General features: G+C 43.0%; 1 protein-coding gene across 6 annotated transcripts in view; it reads left to right on the top strand.

The window, feature by feature from the left end:
* The window catches only part of GDPD5 (glycerophosphodiester phosphodiesterase domain containing 5), a 333,808-nt gene that overhangs the window by 58,382 nt on the left and 258,611 nt on the right, over positions 1-16,815 (top strand). For 2 of the 6 annotated variants that reach the window (XM_077451456.1, XM_077451451.1), the window contains exon 2: positions 10,973-11,026. The exons of the other annotated variants lie outside the window; for them this stretch is intronic. The gene's annotated coding sequence lies outside the window, so the exon portion shown is untranslated. The remainder of the gene's footprint in view (positions 1-10,972; positions 11,027-16,815) is intronic. 6 annotated transcript variants of the gene reach the window in all.

Genomic DNA, 16,815 nt, shown 5'->3' with positions numbered 1-16,815 from the left:
CCTCCCCCCTGAAAGGTGCCAATTGTGGCGCCGGAGGGGGGGAGGGTTCCGATGAGCGGAAGGTCCACTTTAGGGTGGACCTCCGCTTTAATGGTGGATTGATCAGGAACATTCCGGGGACCAATACTCCACTTTTGATACAGCACTTTCTTTGCCAAGTTCTCTGGTGCTTCTACCCTTTTGGTGAAGGCTGTCATCGAATCTGCCTTTTGCTTCTTCCTGTACTCTGCGACTGTTCAGCTCAACAACGTGGAAGGTCTTGCACATCTTCTGGGCATTGAGATTGACATTGTGGGCATGGTCTGCCGACTTCCTGGGGTTAATTGGCTTCTTTCGTTGGTTACATTCTCTAGGAAGCTATGGTTGTATCAGCGTCAACCTTTTTAAGCCATCTTGTTTTCACATTCCACGTACTTCTGATGGGTAGTGCCTTCTGTGGGCATCAATGAAATATATATCGGATGTACGTCGTTGCGTACAAATGAGCAGCTCCTATGCGTGATGACTTGGAAGCGCGATTGTCCTCCTTGTACTCCTCTAATGGTCATTCTTTGATGAATGGAGGAATTGTCGAACACACAGCTGGAGTTTTTACATTTTACTCTAGGATGACTGGTCTGTTGAACCTTGGTTGGCCTCATTGGCCCAGCTCTATTTGTTGTGTAACATGATGCTGTTAGAGCCCTTTCCTAATATGGTCAAGTCGTTAACTGCCTCTCTGTACGCTCTGCACCTTTGTTCTCCCTGTCTTGTTTTTCTGGTGCTTGGATATCTTCAGTTGACTGTTTGGTTTCAGATGTAGCTAATTGCTGTGGGTCTTCCTTGTCCGTCCTTTTTTGTGTAGTCTCGTTTCTGACTCCTGTTGCCCCCCCCAGAACTCTCAGGTAACCTGTCGGCAAATTTGGGACGTATAGGTGCTTCCACTTGTCAATTTTTCCCTTTCGCCCTGTGGGACAGGCACCTGGTTCTTTTCTCCTACCTCTACCTGCAGGCTGTAATGGTGGGTACTGCTCCCTCTGCTGTATTGTTTGGTTCAGACTATTCATCTGGGAGGACATCTCCAAAGTTTTCTTATTCAGAGAATTTTGAAGGAAAAATATTTGGAAACATCTGACTTCCCTGATTCTCGGGACCTGTTTTCTGTGCAAAACTTAACCAACCTCCTCCTCTCTTTTACCCTCTGTGTTTTGCATTTAGGACTCTGTTTCGAGTTGCCTTTTCTTGGGTATTTTTTGGCACCTTTAGGGCTAGTGAACTTCCCGCCGAGGGCAAATGCCCAGTTTATGCTAAATCAGAGGATATGCTGATAACAGAATCCTTTGTTTTTTTATCTCCCGCTCATTCTTTCAACCTCAACAAATTATAATTTTTTTGAGTCTTGCAGCCTTTACTTTTCCCAGCTGGTCTTGCTTCCTAATGATTTTTTCCCATGTACTCTTTTCCCATTTTGGCAGCCATAGCTGCCCATGGGAAGGTTTTTTCGGCTGACCGTGATGGCTTTTAGGTAGATGGGAATCATTTAAAATTTTTGCTATATGTTCGTCCTTCCCTTTTTGTTCTGATTTCAGGTGTCTCCCCAGAATTACTTTGGATCATTGTTGACTCCTTTATTGGGCCTCTTGCCACGACGAAATTTGACACACTGGGGAGAATTGTCCTTTGCAGTTAGCAGAATTTGTCGCAGTTTTCATGGCCTACTCTGGCTGCTGGTATTACCTGAGACAATTTGTTTTAGTCCCCTTCATTCTTATCATTCATGTATGGGGTAACAATGCAGGGCATTACCGGCATGTAGATTCAAACTCCTCCATTAAACATGGTATTGCTCAGTGTTGTGCCAGTTTTACCAATCTATTAGTCCAAAATTGTTCCCCTTTTCTGGTTTTGGCCCGTCATATACTATTTGTTTCTAGTTCTTTGGAGCTATGCACATCCGCAGACACCCGCTATTGTCCACCTCCGCTACTGTCCGATTCTGCAGACGGAGGAAAGTCCTATTTTTCTATCCGTCTGCAGAGCGGATCGGACGAACACGGACAGAAGGTCGGTGCTCATCCGATCCCCATAGAGGAGAATGGAGAGCTGACAGGGCAGTCCCTGCACAGTGTGCGGAGACCGCCCTGTCCGCCGCCGGCTCAGCGGGGACAACGGAGTGATCCCCGCTGAGCGAGCGGATCATCACGGGGCGGATCATTACTGATCCACCCCGTGTAAAAGGGGCCTTAGGGGGCAAGGTATTGGTTTATTGGTCATAAATGAGCTTATGCTTCTCAGCAGTCATGCTACTTGCCCGGCTGACTTAAAGGAAGTCCATGCACTTAAAGGAGAAGTCCAGCCTGAGCTTGTTTGACCGGGCTTCTCCTATGGGTCATAGGAGTGCAATTTGTTTTGCACTCCTGTGACCTGTTTTCAGTAGAGAGCCATGTGAAGTCTGCTCTCTGCTGTTACTGAAATCGGTCCAGGCACTGTCATCTGACAGTCTGGAGCAGCCAGGTGCCTGGAATGACGCCCATCTCAGCCTCTCAGCGAGCTGCTGAGAGCCTGAGATGGCTGCTCCACCCCTCCACAGCTCAGCGTCCAATGAGGAAATAAGGAGAAGGGCAGAGAGCTATGATTGACGGCCATTTCTCTTTTAAAGTGATATTAACCATTTCCCAGCCTATACCAGAATGACGGCCGGGAAGTGGTTCTGTTATCCGGACTGGGCGTAATATGGCGTCCAGTAGGATAACATGCTGGCGCGCACAGCATGGCGATCGCGACGTGTCAGTCTGACACACTGCATCTCTGGTGATAAGAAGCCTCTGTCAGACCAATCACAGCTGATCATCTCGTGAACCAGGAAGTGCCGGTAAATGGCATTCCTTGGGTCGCACGCTCCCTGTCGGGGGGGGGGGGGGGTTCTGTACTAATAATCAGCACATTGACTGAGCACAGCCCCCATCAAATGTACCCACAAGCTGCCAATTGGTGCCCCATCATAAACCCCTGCCAGTGCCCAATAAAGTGCCAATCATTGTCCATCACAGTGCCAATAGATGCCCAGCATTAACACCTGTCAGTACCTGCCCAATCAGTGCCACCTATCTGTGCCCAGCAATTCTGCATATTGGTGCCCCCTCATCAGTGCCCCTTCAGTGAAGGCGAAAACCCATTACGTGTCATTTACCTGACACAGGAGCCAGCATCCCCTGTAGCCCGGAGTATCTATCTTCTGGGTATCGCTGCTCTGGCCACTGACGGCGCTGGAGCAGCGATGACGTCACTCCCACGCATGCACACATATCGCCGTTAGCAGCGGCATGCGCCTGCACGCCGGTGCCTGTCTTTTTGTAAATTTCTCCTAAACCGTGTAGGTTTAGGAGATATTTCTTGGACCTACAGGTAAGCCTTAATCTAGGCGTCCTGTAGGTCAAAGTGGATTGTAAGGGTTTACAACCACTTTAAGGCAAAAGATCTCTCAAAGAGGACCTGCCACCTTAGGTTGATGGGATAGATCTGCGTGGTACTTTCACTAATGCATGACCTTAAGGAAAATGTGAATCCGTAGAATGGTCGAGATGTGACGGGAGGGGGGGTGGGGGAAGGGGGACTGTTTGTTAGTTAGAAGATTGCTGTTAGATAGCTATGGGCCATCAGGCCTGGTTATGGATGAGGCCATGTGGACACATCCAATGTTGTATGTTTTCTATAAAATCAATAAAAAGATAAAAAAAAAAGAGGACCTGCCATGCTTATTTTTAATACAAGGGATATTTACATTCCTTGTAATAAGAATAAGGGCCGGTTCACACTCCTGCGTGGTACAAGATCGCTTGTGATTTGCACTTCAGTGCGACTCACATGCAATGTCTGTGCGATGCAAATTAGTTTGCATCGCATTTGGACCAAACTCGCACAGGACCCTTCTTTTGGTCCACACCCATGTGACCCGATTCCTGTCCTAAATTGCAGATCGCGCTGCGATATGCAAACTGATTTGGGGGTGTCAACAACTTTTAATTGACACCCCCTGATGTTCGCATAGGGCAGTGTAAACTGCCGGCGGGAGACATCCGATGCGAGAAACCGCAGTGGATTTGCAGGGTTCCTGCAAGGCTGCAGTGTGAACCGAGCCTAAAAGTAATCCAAAAAAACCTTAACGGGACTGTGTAAAAATAACCCTTTTATGCCGAAGCCTAGTTCTGACATTTGTTGCTTATATTATACGCAACTTTTTTTTTTTTTTTTTTATAATGTGAAAGATGTTGCGCCGAGTACATAGTCATGCTTTGAAATTGTGCACGCTTGTGGAATGGCGACGAACTATGGTACCAAAAATCTCTATAGGCGACGATTTAAAAAAAAAAAAAGGTTTCCAGGTTAGAGTTAGAGGTCTAGTGCTAAAATTGCTCTTGCTCTGATCACGGCGATATCTCGCATGTGTGATTTGAACACCGTTTACATATGCGGGCGCGACTTGCGCATGTGTGTTTCTTTGCTGCGTGAGCTTGTGGAAACTTTTTAAAAAAAAGTTATATTTTACATTGCCATTTTAAAAAAATAAATACAAATTTTATAACTTTTATTGCTGTCACAAGGAATGTAAACCTCCTTGTGACAGTAATAGGTGGGGACAGGTACTCTTTATATAAAATACCCCAAATCCCTCCTTTGCACTTGAAAGTATTCAGATTGCCGAAAACGGTAATTGTCATTTTTATTTTTTTTAAATAGCGCCATTGGCAGCCGAGTAAACCGGAAGTGACGTTGATTCCGTGTTTACACTTAGGAGACTGGAAGGAAGCCATTTCCGGCTTCCTTACAGTCTTACTCTACTTTAGCCGGTGGAAATGCTGGATTGTGGATTGGGTCTCCCGTTGGGACGAGTGGTTGGGGGGGGGGGGGAGAAGAGAGAACACACACCACCCACACCACCACACACACACCCCACCACCCTCACCCTCTTGCTCCTTCGGGATAACAGCCGAGTGGCTTTTAGCTGCGTTGGTTGTTATCCCTGAAGAGCCGACTGCCCCCCTCTAAAAAAAAAAAAAAAAAAAAAAAAAAAAAAATTGTACCGGGGTGATGGCATCATCCCAGTATAACCCCTTAAAGCCGAGGCCACATATGTGCATATGGTCAGCGCTAAGGGGATAAATAAGAAATTCTTTTTTTTTTTTTTTAGAATCCCATCCCTCCGAGCTTGCGCAAAGAAGCGAATGCAAACGTAAGGCGTGTGAGTATACATAAACAGTGTTCTCACCACATGTGAGGCATCACCACGATTGTTATGCTCTGTACACATGGTCGGACTTTTCCGACGGAAAATGTGTAATCGGATAGTGTTGTTGGAAAATCCGATTGTGTGTGGGCTCCATTGGACTTTTTCCGTCAAATTCCAACATACAAAGTTTGAGAGCAGGATCTAAAATTTTCCGATGACAAAATCCAATCGTTTACATTCTGATCTTTTGTAGACCATTCTGACGGACAAAGTGCCACGCATGCTCAGAATAAATTACGAGACGAAAGCTATTGGCTACTGGCCTCTTTATAGTCCCGTTGTACGTCACTTCGTTCTGAACGATCAGATTTTCCGACAACTGTGTATGCAAGACCAGTTTGGGCCAAAATCTGTTGGATTTTGTCGTCGGAATGTCCGACCATGTGTACAGGGAATTGGAGCAAGGGCATTAATTCTAGTACTAGACCTCCTCTGTAACTCTAAATGGGTAAACTGTACAAGCGTCTCCTACGGAGATTTGTAAGTACTGTAGTTTGTCCCCATTCAATGAGCGTGTGCAATTTTTAAATCATGACATGGTAGATAAAAATTGTGCTAACTTTTACTTTTTTTTTTCTTAAATTTTTTTTCCAAATTGCGGTTGAAAGACCACTACGCAAATACAGTGTAACACAAAATATGGCAACGACCGCCATTTTATTTTTTCTAGGGTCTCTGCTAAAAAAAGATTTGGGAGTTTAAAGTGATTACAAGTAAAAAATCAGTATTTTTTGCTAAAAAAAAACAAATGTCAGAAAAAGGCCCGGTCTTAAAGTGGTTAAACTGAAGCCGTTGCTTTGCCCTTTCCTACCCAAGTTCTGTCTTTCAAACTTGTCAGTTTATTGATTTATTGCAGATGTATATGATGATATGAATGGGATGAGCTTAGAGGAGCTCCAGTCTCACCCTTTTGGGTGAAGTTCTGCTTTTAAAGTGTATTTTTGTACAAAATAATTATGTCCTCCGTAGTAGTAGCTATACTTGCTAGAAATTTGTTAAAAGAAAAAAAAAAAATGTACTTAATTTTTTTTTGTAAACTTGCAAAATTCTTATCGCTTTTGAACGGCGGTGTTGAAATGCTCACTCATGTTCAGCTTTCATTTTCCCAGCTCAGGCGCCACATTTCTGTGCAGTGATAAAAGTGGTGAATGTTCTGTGGCATCGGGATAAGGGCGGCATGTTTTGTGTGTTAAACGCCCTCCTTTTTTTTTTTTTTTTCCTTTTTTTTTCCTTTTATACATTTATGTGCAATTTGCATCTTCAGCCAGCACAAATAGCGCACAGAAAAATATAAAGCCCAATATTGGGGAAGCAGAGGAGACTGCAGGTGCCAGCAACTGGCAAGGACTAATTGGATTTGAGATTGCTTTTGGAAATGAAATATGAAAAGAGCAGGTAGAAGGAGAAGCTGCATCAATCTCCTGTGCCGGCCCGTCCGGCGAGAGACCGGCAGGAAATACGGACAGGAAATAGATGTTTTTCCCGTCATCTTTTTCCAGATAATTGGAGCGGGCTTATCATAATGAGGGATGAGCAGAATAACAGGTTGTGTACCCTAGAAAATTCCGAGACTATTTAATGAGGCCGTGCGCAATTAAGAGGAGCTGTCATGTGTTAGCGGCCATGAGGAAAGAATACATCATTTTTAAGCTGGTAGATAAAAAGGCACCAAATGAACACCACTCTATATTTAATAATATATCACCATAATCGTATAATATATTATAGAGCTGCATGATTCTGGCTAAAATGAGAATCCTGATTTTTTTTTTTTTCTTTGCTTAGAATAAAGATCCCGATTTTTGGCATAACGGCATCCTTCACATTATACAAATAATTGGACTCATTTTACAGTTTAGTTTTTTTTTAAATCAATTGAACTATGTATTTTCCCAACATATTGCGTTTAAAAGGCCGCTGTGCAAATAGTGTGACATAAAATATTCAACAACCGCCATTTTATTTTTTATTCTCTAGTCTAGGGTCTCTGCATTTATATCTCAGCACATTATCAGCACAGCCCCCATCATATGTGTGTATGTATGTGTGTGTGTGTGTGTGTATATGTATATATATATATATATATATATATATATATATATATATATATATATATATATATATATATATATATATATATATATATATATATATATATATATATATATATATATATATATATATATTAGTGTCTGTACTTACCTGGGGTCCCTCTAGCTCCGGCGATGTTGTTGTAGGAATGTCTTGGCTGCCCGGGACTCCCCTCTCCCTTGGCTGAGACAGCAGCGTGATGCCATTGGCTCCTCCTCCTGCTGCTGTCAGTCAGCCAATGAGAATAGAAAGGGGATGGGGCCAGGCTGCAGCTCCGTGTCTGAATGGACATAGGGAGCCATGAATCGGCTCGGGTGCCCCCATAACCTGCTTGCTGTGGGGGCACCCAAAAGGAGGGGGGCACCAGGAGAGCCGCAGAGGGACCCAAGAAGAGGAGGGTCCGGGCGTCTCTGCAAATTCACTGCAACAGAGCAGGTAAGTAAACATATGGTATTAATAAAAAAAAAAAAAAAAAAAAACTTTACAATCGCTTTTAAAGAGATGTATGGGATTTTTTATTTGTTTTTTAAATCCCATAATCATGTTTACCAATGTGGATGCTGCATCTGTCCACCGCCGCCTAGTCACTGAGAACAGAGTCACGAACACCACCGATGGCTCGGTTCTCTCACCTCCCAGAGTGGAGAGCTGCTGCCTGTCAATCAGCAGCTCTCCTGATTTGCTCCTCTGCGTTCATTGGAGCGATGAGCTGTGAAGGGGCGGGGGAGCGGCCGTCTCAGTGGCTCACTGAGACAGCTTTTGGTCCAGGCACCTGGCGGATCCAGACTTCCAGAGTTGGGATGACTTGGTGCCTGGACTGATATTGGTGACGTCAGCAGAGAGCGGACTTCATACTGCTCTCTCCTGAAAATGGTTCACAGGAGTGCAATTAGTTTAGCACTCCTGTGACAAATAGGAGAAGCCTAAACCGAATGAGCTCAGGCTGTACTTCTCCTTTTAAGTGGTTAAACTGACCTAATTTGCAGACCAAAGTTAATCCCTTTAGGCTTGGTTCACACAGGGGCGGCACGACTTGCAGCGCCGCGACCTGCACACGATCAGCGGCGACTTGCAAAACGACTTTTGTATAGAAGTCAATGCAAGTCGTCTGAAGTCGCCCCAAAGTAGTACAGGAACCTTTTTTCTAAGTCGGAGCGTCTTGAGTCGCTCCTATTAGAACGGTTCCATAGTACAGAACGGGGCGCGACTTGTCAGGCGGCGAAGTCGCCTGTACAAGTCGCCCCTGTGTGAACCGAGCCTTAAGCTCTAAAAACATAATGATACAATGTTTCTTTTTATCTCTCTTCTGAGCAATGTTTAACATTGCTGCTTTTTTTTTTTTTTTTTGTGAGCAGAGAAAGGCACTTGTTGCATGAACCATGGAAATGCTGGCTTAAGATCATGAGGGGGGGGGGGGGGGGGTTTGAATCGAGATCACAATTTTATTTTATTTCTTTAACGATTAATTGTGCAGCTCTAATATATTCATAACATGTAATATTCATTTAAAAATATATATATCAAATATATTTAAGGCGGCGTCTTGCACAATTGAAATTAAAAATGCCACTTTTAGGAGCATTTGAGTTTAAAAAAAATGTCCCTGCCTCTAAATGCCCCTCAATGTTGGGCTCTGTACTCAAGCACACATAGGGTTTTAGGCCCAAAGATTCCAAATTGCGCTGCAATAGTGGCAAAATACACCACGCATGTTTGGGTGTCATTTTTAATGGTGCCTAAATGTGGTGTGGTTGTGCTATGATTTATTATGCTTGTTGCCCAAAAGAAGCTCCTGCGCCTTTTTTGGGCGTCAAGCTTCATGCAATGCGGTTTGCTGTGATTTATCACTCAACAATTCCATCAAAACCGCATCGCGTTTAGGTGCAATGAAAAATGGATGGCAACCAAACACGCGTGGTGCTTTTTGCCACTATTGTAGCATGATTTTGAATCCCAAATCGCCAGGTTTGAACGGGGCCTTAGAGGCCGAAAAAATAAACTCTGCTAGCGTGTTCGGGGGCAACAGTGTTTTGGCACAAAAATGCTTGACGTGTGTAAATGCACATTAACGCTAGGAGCATTTAGGGCTTGAGTGTTGATTCATTTCAATAGCCAGAATAAATTATTCCGGTTGTTGAAATTAATGTCCAAGCGTTTGAAGTGCCTAAATGTGTTTAAACAAAAAAAAAATTGCTGCTGTTCTCCTGCCAGGAGACAGGCTTTCAATTGAGCTGGGCAAACGCCAAGTAAGCCCGAGGCCTTAAAGCAAGCAGTGTAAGCGACCTGAAATCGATTTGTTGTGCTGTGGTGCTCATATAGTTACATAGTTAGTCAGGTTGAAAAAAGACACAAGTCCATCCAGTTCAACCAAAAAATATATATATATCTATCTATCTATCTATCTCACACACATACACACACATACACACACACATACACACACACATACACACACACATACACACACACATACATACATACACACATACATACATACACACACACATACATACACACATACATACACACATACATACATACACACATACATACATACATACACACATACATACACACATACATACACACATACATACACACATACATACACACATACATACACACATACATACACACATACATACACACACATGAAACCTTTCCGTATTTGGAGATAAAATCTCTTCTCCTCTAGACGTAAAGAGTGCCCCCTTGTCCTCTTTGTTGACTTTAAAGTGAATAACTTGACACCAAGTTCCCTATATGGACCCCTTATATATTTGTACATGTTGATCAAATCCCCCCTTAATCTCCTCTTATCAAGAGTGAATAAATTCAGTTCTTCTAATCTTTCCTCATAGCTGAGTTGCTCCATGCCTCTTATCAGTTTGGTTGCCCTTCTCTGCACTTTCTCCAGTTCCCCGATATCCTTTTTGAGAACTGGTGCCCAAAACTGAACGGCATATTCCAGATGAGGTCTTACTAATCATTTGAACAGGGGCAAAATGATATTCAAACATCTAAAACTTCCTCAAGGATTTGACGATGTGGGTGACATCACAGCACTTCCTCAGGGATTTGATGATGTGGGTGACATCACAGCACTTCCTCAGGGATTTGATGATGTGGGTGACATCACAGCACTTCCTCAGGGATTTGATGATGTGGGTGACATCACAGCACTTCCTCAGGGATTTGATGATGTGGGTGACATCACAGCACTTCCTCAGGGATTTGATGATGTGGGTGACATCACAGCACTTCCTCAGGGATTTGATGATGTGGGTGACATCACAGCACTTCCTCAGGGATTTGATGATGTGGGTGACATCACAGCACTTCCTCAGGGATTTGATGATGTGGGTGACATCACAGCACTTCCTCAGGATATGATAAAAATTGGGGGAAAAAAAATTAGAAAAATATGTATAAAGTGTTGGGGTAGATTAAAATCCGGTAAGGGGTATAATGTGTGGAACCCAAATATTTGATTGGGGGGGGGGGGGAGAGATAAATGAACCAGAGACTAGAGTAGGGCATTGCCGTGAATGCCAGTATAAGTGGGTCGGTCAGGATCGGCTAGTAAAACTGATTGTGCATTTCTCTTTAATTCAGCTGGTAACTAACATAATTTGAGAAGGAAGTCAACAGGAGAAGCCTTCTAAAAGGGTAAGTTTACCATAACAATAAACTTGCCCATGCATTCCATCCCTGTACGTTGAAAAGTAGCTTATTCAAAATCTCAGCAGTGTGTTTTTTTTTTTTTTGTCTTGCCTGTAGGCCGTGTGGCCTTTCTTAAGACTGTCTCTAAAAATTCTAGGTAGGTCTTGCCTAGGTACTAGATGTTGGCTATGTTCTATCAGAAAATGCATCCGACGTGATGTTCCGTCACGGCCATCTTGGTACACCCGCACTCGTACGTAGTAAGCCTACAGCCGGAAGGCGGCAAGTGAACATCTTTTTACACCCACCGAAGTCTTGCATTTCAGACTTATTTTTACCAGTAAACTCAGCTTATATAGTGAAATACAGTATTTGGAAGTCCTTGACACTGTTTTGTTGAATTTTGAAAGGATCGGAAAGCCCGCTGATCTCACAGGTTTGCTAATCTGGCAGAACACTGCTGCTTTTAAAATTCAACATCAAAGCGGTTTGATGGATTTTAAAATACTGTATTTAACTATATAAGCTGAATTTACTGGTAAAAGCAAGTGTGACATGCAAGACTTTGGTGGGTGTAAAATGATGTTCACTTGAACAGATTATATCAGGCTGTGGGGTAAGTTAGAATTTGAATCTATTAGAATCTGTTCAATTAACTTATAGGCGGATGTAGAACACTATGTATGTTATCCTCTAATCTCTGAATTTCCTATATTGTTACCCTCCCCTTCCCAATGTTATTCCCTTAGTTATAGTTGTACAGGCTGACTAGCGGCTCAATGTGGTGACTTCCCAGACCTACAATGTGAACCCATTTGAGGTAGGCTGAATTGGGCCATCAAGATTTGAACAAAACCTACTTTATATGCCTTTACAATGTTTTTTTTATTACAATATGTACCATTTGCAACAATCTTAATTATGTTCTCTTTTGATAAAATAAAAAATGTATGAAGTAAAAAAAAAAAAAAAGTTCGCTTGCTGCCTTCTGACTGTAGGCCTGCTGCAGATGAGTGCGGGTGTACCAAGATGGCCACAACAGAAAATCACTTCAGTTGCACTTTTTGATGGGTAGTGGATTTCTGCTAGAACAGGCCGCATACACGCCTTAACTTCTCGGGAGCAAGCATTCTTGTGGGTGAGTTGGAACGTTGCCCAGGCTTGGAAGAATGGAATGATGCCTATGTAGTTGTTCATGCAGACTTGGCAGAAGAATTAAATATGGCCTACCTAGAAGTTTTTCAAACTTTCATGGGAGAGGAATTAAATATTGCCCGCCTAGGGTTTTTTTTTTTTTTTTCTTCCAACAGGCTTGAGAGAAGAATGGCATGTTGCTTAGGAGCCCAGGTTTTTTTTGGACAGGCTTAGGAGGAGAATGGGATAAGGCAGGCCTACCTAGGAGGAGAATGGGATAAGGCAGGCCTACCTAGGAGGAGAATGGGATAAGGCAGGCCTACCTAGGAGGCGAATGGGATAAGGCAGGCCTACCTAGGAGGCGAATGGGATAAGGCAGGCCTACCTAGGAGGCGAATGGGATAAGGCAGGCCTACCTAGGAGGAGAATGGGATAAGGCAGGCCTACCTAGGAGGAGAATGGGATAAGGCAGGCCTACCTAGGAGGAGAATGGGATAAGGCAGGCCTACCTAGGAGGAGAATGGGATAAGGCAGGCCTACCTAGGAGGAGAATGGGATAAGGCAGGCCTACCTAGGAGGCGAATGGGATAAGGCAGGCCTACCTAGGAGGAGAATGGGATAAGGCAGGCCTACCTAGGAGGAGAATGGGATAAGGCAGGCCTACCTAGGAGGCGAATGGGATAAGGCAGGCCTACCTAGGAGGAGAATGGGATAAGGCAGGCCTACCTAGGATTTTTTTTGGACAGATTGGGAGAGGATTTGAATACGGACCATCTAGGTTTTTTTCCCCAACAAGCTTGGGAGAAGAAAGGCAGGTCCCCAACCTAGGAGTTTTTTGACAGGCTTTGGAGAGGCTATGCACCGTCTAAATTTTAAAGTATTAAAGCAGAGTCTTATTCAAAACACGAGCAATGCGTTTTTTTTTTTTTGTTATTTTATGTAGTAGGGTAGCTGGAATGCACAGGCATTTTTACTGTAATGGTGAGCTAACCCTTTTAAATTTCCTATGAAAGTATTTTGCTTTAACACCGCACCTAACCAATATCCTAACAGTAAACTTGGGCCTTGCCGTAATCGCACGGAATATGATCTTGAGTACAGGGCAAGTCCGATTGGCAATTCTGCCAAAATACCGCATACTAAAATCTTTGCTGCAAAAAGAACCTTAAAACGTACCCTTTATCCCATTGTACCGCGACACATGGACACCTTAAGAAATGCTCCTGTCTGCCTGCCATGGAAAAGAACATGCGTCTTTTTACTTTAATTTTATGCAGTCTCTGTGATGGAAGCTTTTACAAGTGTTCTCTTGTGTTTTTTCTTCTCTTGGCGTTTCCCTGTTTCAGGGAACAGATCATGCAAATATGGGCTGTTTGTTCTGGCAAAGCTTCCAAATGCTCAATAATCCAAGGATCTCCTGCCAGCTCTACCGGTAGCCGAGGCGAGCCATCCATCCATCTCTCCCTGATTCAGTATTGCCTGGCTGTGTTGCAGTTCTTACTCATGGCAGCTACAGAACAGCCATGTAAACAACTATGTTCAGGCGCCCCGTCCATTAAAATGGACTTTCCCATAACTGTAGGTCTGCGCGAATAAATTCTTGGCATCTCCCTACGTAAAAACAATTTTACCATAGTAAACCTGTCCTGAAACTCTAGTCCAGTGATTATACCTAGATTATGAGATTATTTTGCTGCAGGCAGGAGGAAGCATTTGCTCAGTCTTTTTTTATTTTTTCTACCTCTGTGATCAGACGTTACATTGTAACTTTGTAGCGTCACAAGGTGAGAATCTGCAGCATCAAATGATTTGTGTCAAGCATTTATGAACACAAGAACTGCGCTGGCACCTGGATTTACAGCGCAATTTCACTTTTGAAGTCAGATGTCCGAAAACCTCACTGTTTTTTGTTTCCATTCACATGGAAATTCTAACAATTAACTTGTAAAACATTTCTTATGTTTTTTGTTTTTTTTTGGAGTAGGTTAATAGTTTGGCAGCTTTTCTGATTGATATCAAAGTGCAGTCAGAAGGATGACGTGCGGGAAAACTGTGACGAGTATTACCATGCAGTTTACCATCCAAGCCTTGATATCTTTAACCCTTTGTTAGAATACAGTCTGCACATCTAGTTTGCAACTGATAATGAGATTTACCAGCACAGCATAAAGACGGTTAAGTATACGCATTAACTCCCCAGGTGATCCTTAACATAATATAGAGGGGGGGGAAAACTACAGATTTGGAAAGCAAATACAACGGTACGCCGGTATTTTTATTTATCTTTATTATGCTTTTTGTATAGGAACATACGGTGCCTTGAAAGTATTTATACCCCTTGAAATTTTCAACATTTTCTCATGTTGCAACCAAAAACGTAAATGTGTGTTTTATTGGGATTTTGTGATAGACCAACACAAAGTGGCACGTATTTGTGAAGTGGAAGGAAAATGATAGTTTTCAAAATTTATTACAAATATGTGAAATGTGTGGGGGGGTACATTTTGTATTCAATCCCCCTGAGTCAATACTTTGTAGAACCGCCTTTCACTGCAATTACAGCTGCAAGTCTTTTCGGGGATGTCTCTACACGCTTTGCATATACAGAGTGTAAATTTTTACCCCTTTTTTTGCAAAATGGCTCAAACTGAATTGGATTGGATGGAGAGTGTCTGAACAGCAATTTTCAAGTCTTGCCACAGATTTTCAATTGGATTTAAGTCTGGACTTTTGGCCATTCTTACACATAAATATGCTTTGATCTAAAACTGTTTCATTGTAGCTCTGGCTGTATGTTTAGGGTAGTTGTCCTGCTAGAAGGTGAACCTCCTCTCCAGTGTCAAGTAGTTTGCAGTCTCTAACAGGCTTTCTTCTAAGATTGCCCTGTATTTGGCTCCATCCATCTTCCCATCAACTCTGACCAGCTTTCCTGTCCCTGCTGAAGAAAAGCATCCCCACAACATGATGCTGCCACCACCATGTTTCACAGTGGGGATGGTGTGTTCAGGGTGTTGTGCTGTTCGTTTTTTGCCACACATAGCGTTTTGCTCTTAGGCCAAAATGTTAAATTTTGGCGACCAGAGCTCCTTCTTTCACATGTCTGCTGTGTACCCCACATGGCTTCTCACAAACAGGACAACTTATGGCTTTTATTCAACAATGGCTTTTTTTCCACTATTTCCACCACAAATCTGGTCATAAAGGCCAGTTTTGTGGAATGCATGACCAATAGTCGTCCTGTGGATTGCTGCAGCTTATATAACCTTACAATGGGTCTCTTGGCTGCTTCTCTGATGAATGCTCTCCTTGCCCGGCCTGTCCGTTTTTAGGTGGACGGCCATGTCTTGGTAGGTTTGCAGTTGTGCCATACTCTTTCCATTTTTGGATGATGGACTGAACAGTGCTCCGTGAGATGTTCAAAGCTTAGGATATTTTTTCATAACCAAACCCTGCTTTAAACTTCTCCACAACTTTATCCCTGACCTGTCTGGTGTGTTCCTTGGCCTTCACGATGTGGTTTGTTCACTAAGGTTCTCTAACTAAAAACCTCTGAGGGCTTCACAGAACAGCTGTATTTAGACAGATTATATTTCTCACAGGTGGACTCTATTTACTAATTAGATGACTATTTGGTTCCACTAGATATTAGTTGGGGGTATCTGAGTAAAGGGGGCTGAATACAAATGCATGCCACACTTTTCAGATATTTTAATACAATTTTTGAAAACCATTTATCATTTTCCTTTCACTTCACAATTAAGTCCCACATTGTGTTAGTCTATCACATACAATCTCATAAAATGTAAATTTTTGGTTGTAGCAAGAAAAATGAGGAAAATTTCAAGGCGGTATGAATACTTTTTCAAGGCACTGTATAGCATATGTAAAGGAAGGATATTTGGATCCAAGAGCCATAGGCTTGAGAGAGCCATTTGTAATTTAAATTAATGTGGTGAGTTGCGGTAGCTGCTTCAAAATTAATAGGAGATGCAAACAAGAATACAAAAAAGATTGGAGAAAGAGGGGGGGGGGGGGGTGAATGTGTTGCGTTGGATAGCCGCGTCTAATCTCCGGAAGTGGAGATGGATTGAGTGCTGCAATCAGGGAATAGCCTCAAGACTATTCGCTCCATCGCTGAAACTCCTCTAAAAAGACCTTGAAATTTTCCAATTCCATTTTAAACGATCCAGGCAGAACAAATGTGGTTATGTTGTGTATCTTGTAAAGTTGTGCCGTGAGCAATTCCAATCTCATGCAATGACATCGTTCCAGTGTCCATTCAGTAATGGAGAGGACAACATTTGATACCTAGTACATCGGCATTGCTGTAATGGCCGCAACAATAACAAATATTGCCCCAATGTTGGAGCCTTTAGCGGAGGCACCTAGGATGGTGGATTGTAAAACTACCTGAGGAATATTAGGGGGGGATCTACCTGTAACCTGGTAAGTGCAAAGGACATTTCCCCAGAACGTTATTTTGGTCAGTACCATTATGTATGTAGTATGGAACCAGTGTTGGCGTTAACCTCAAACATTCAAGGAAGCTGGAAGACATCCTGTGGCGGGTATATGGACACCTGTACCATCTCAATGGTGCTTTGTACCTTTTTTTTTTTTTTTTCCTTGGGTATGCTTGGGTATTTTTTTGGAGTTTCAAT

Source organism: Lithobates pipiens, unplaced genomic scaffold, assembly GCF_037356315.1.
Source record: "Lithobates pipiens isolate NorthernLeopardFrog02 unplaced genomic scaffold, aLitPip1_a1.2 Scaffold_23, whole genome shotgun sequence".
Classification (NCBI taxonomy): domain Eukaryota; kingdom Metazoa; phylum Chordata; class Amphibia; order Anura; family Ranidae; genus Lithobates; species Lithobates pipiens.
The sequence above is the reverse complement of the archived record's forward strand: the minus strand, read 5'-3'. Positions and strand labels throughout refer to the sequence as shown.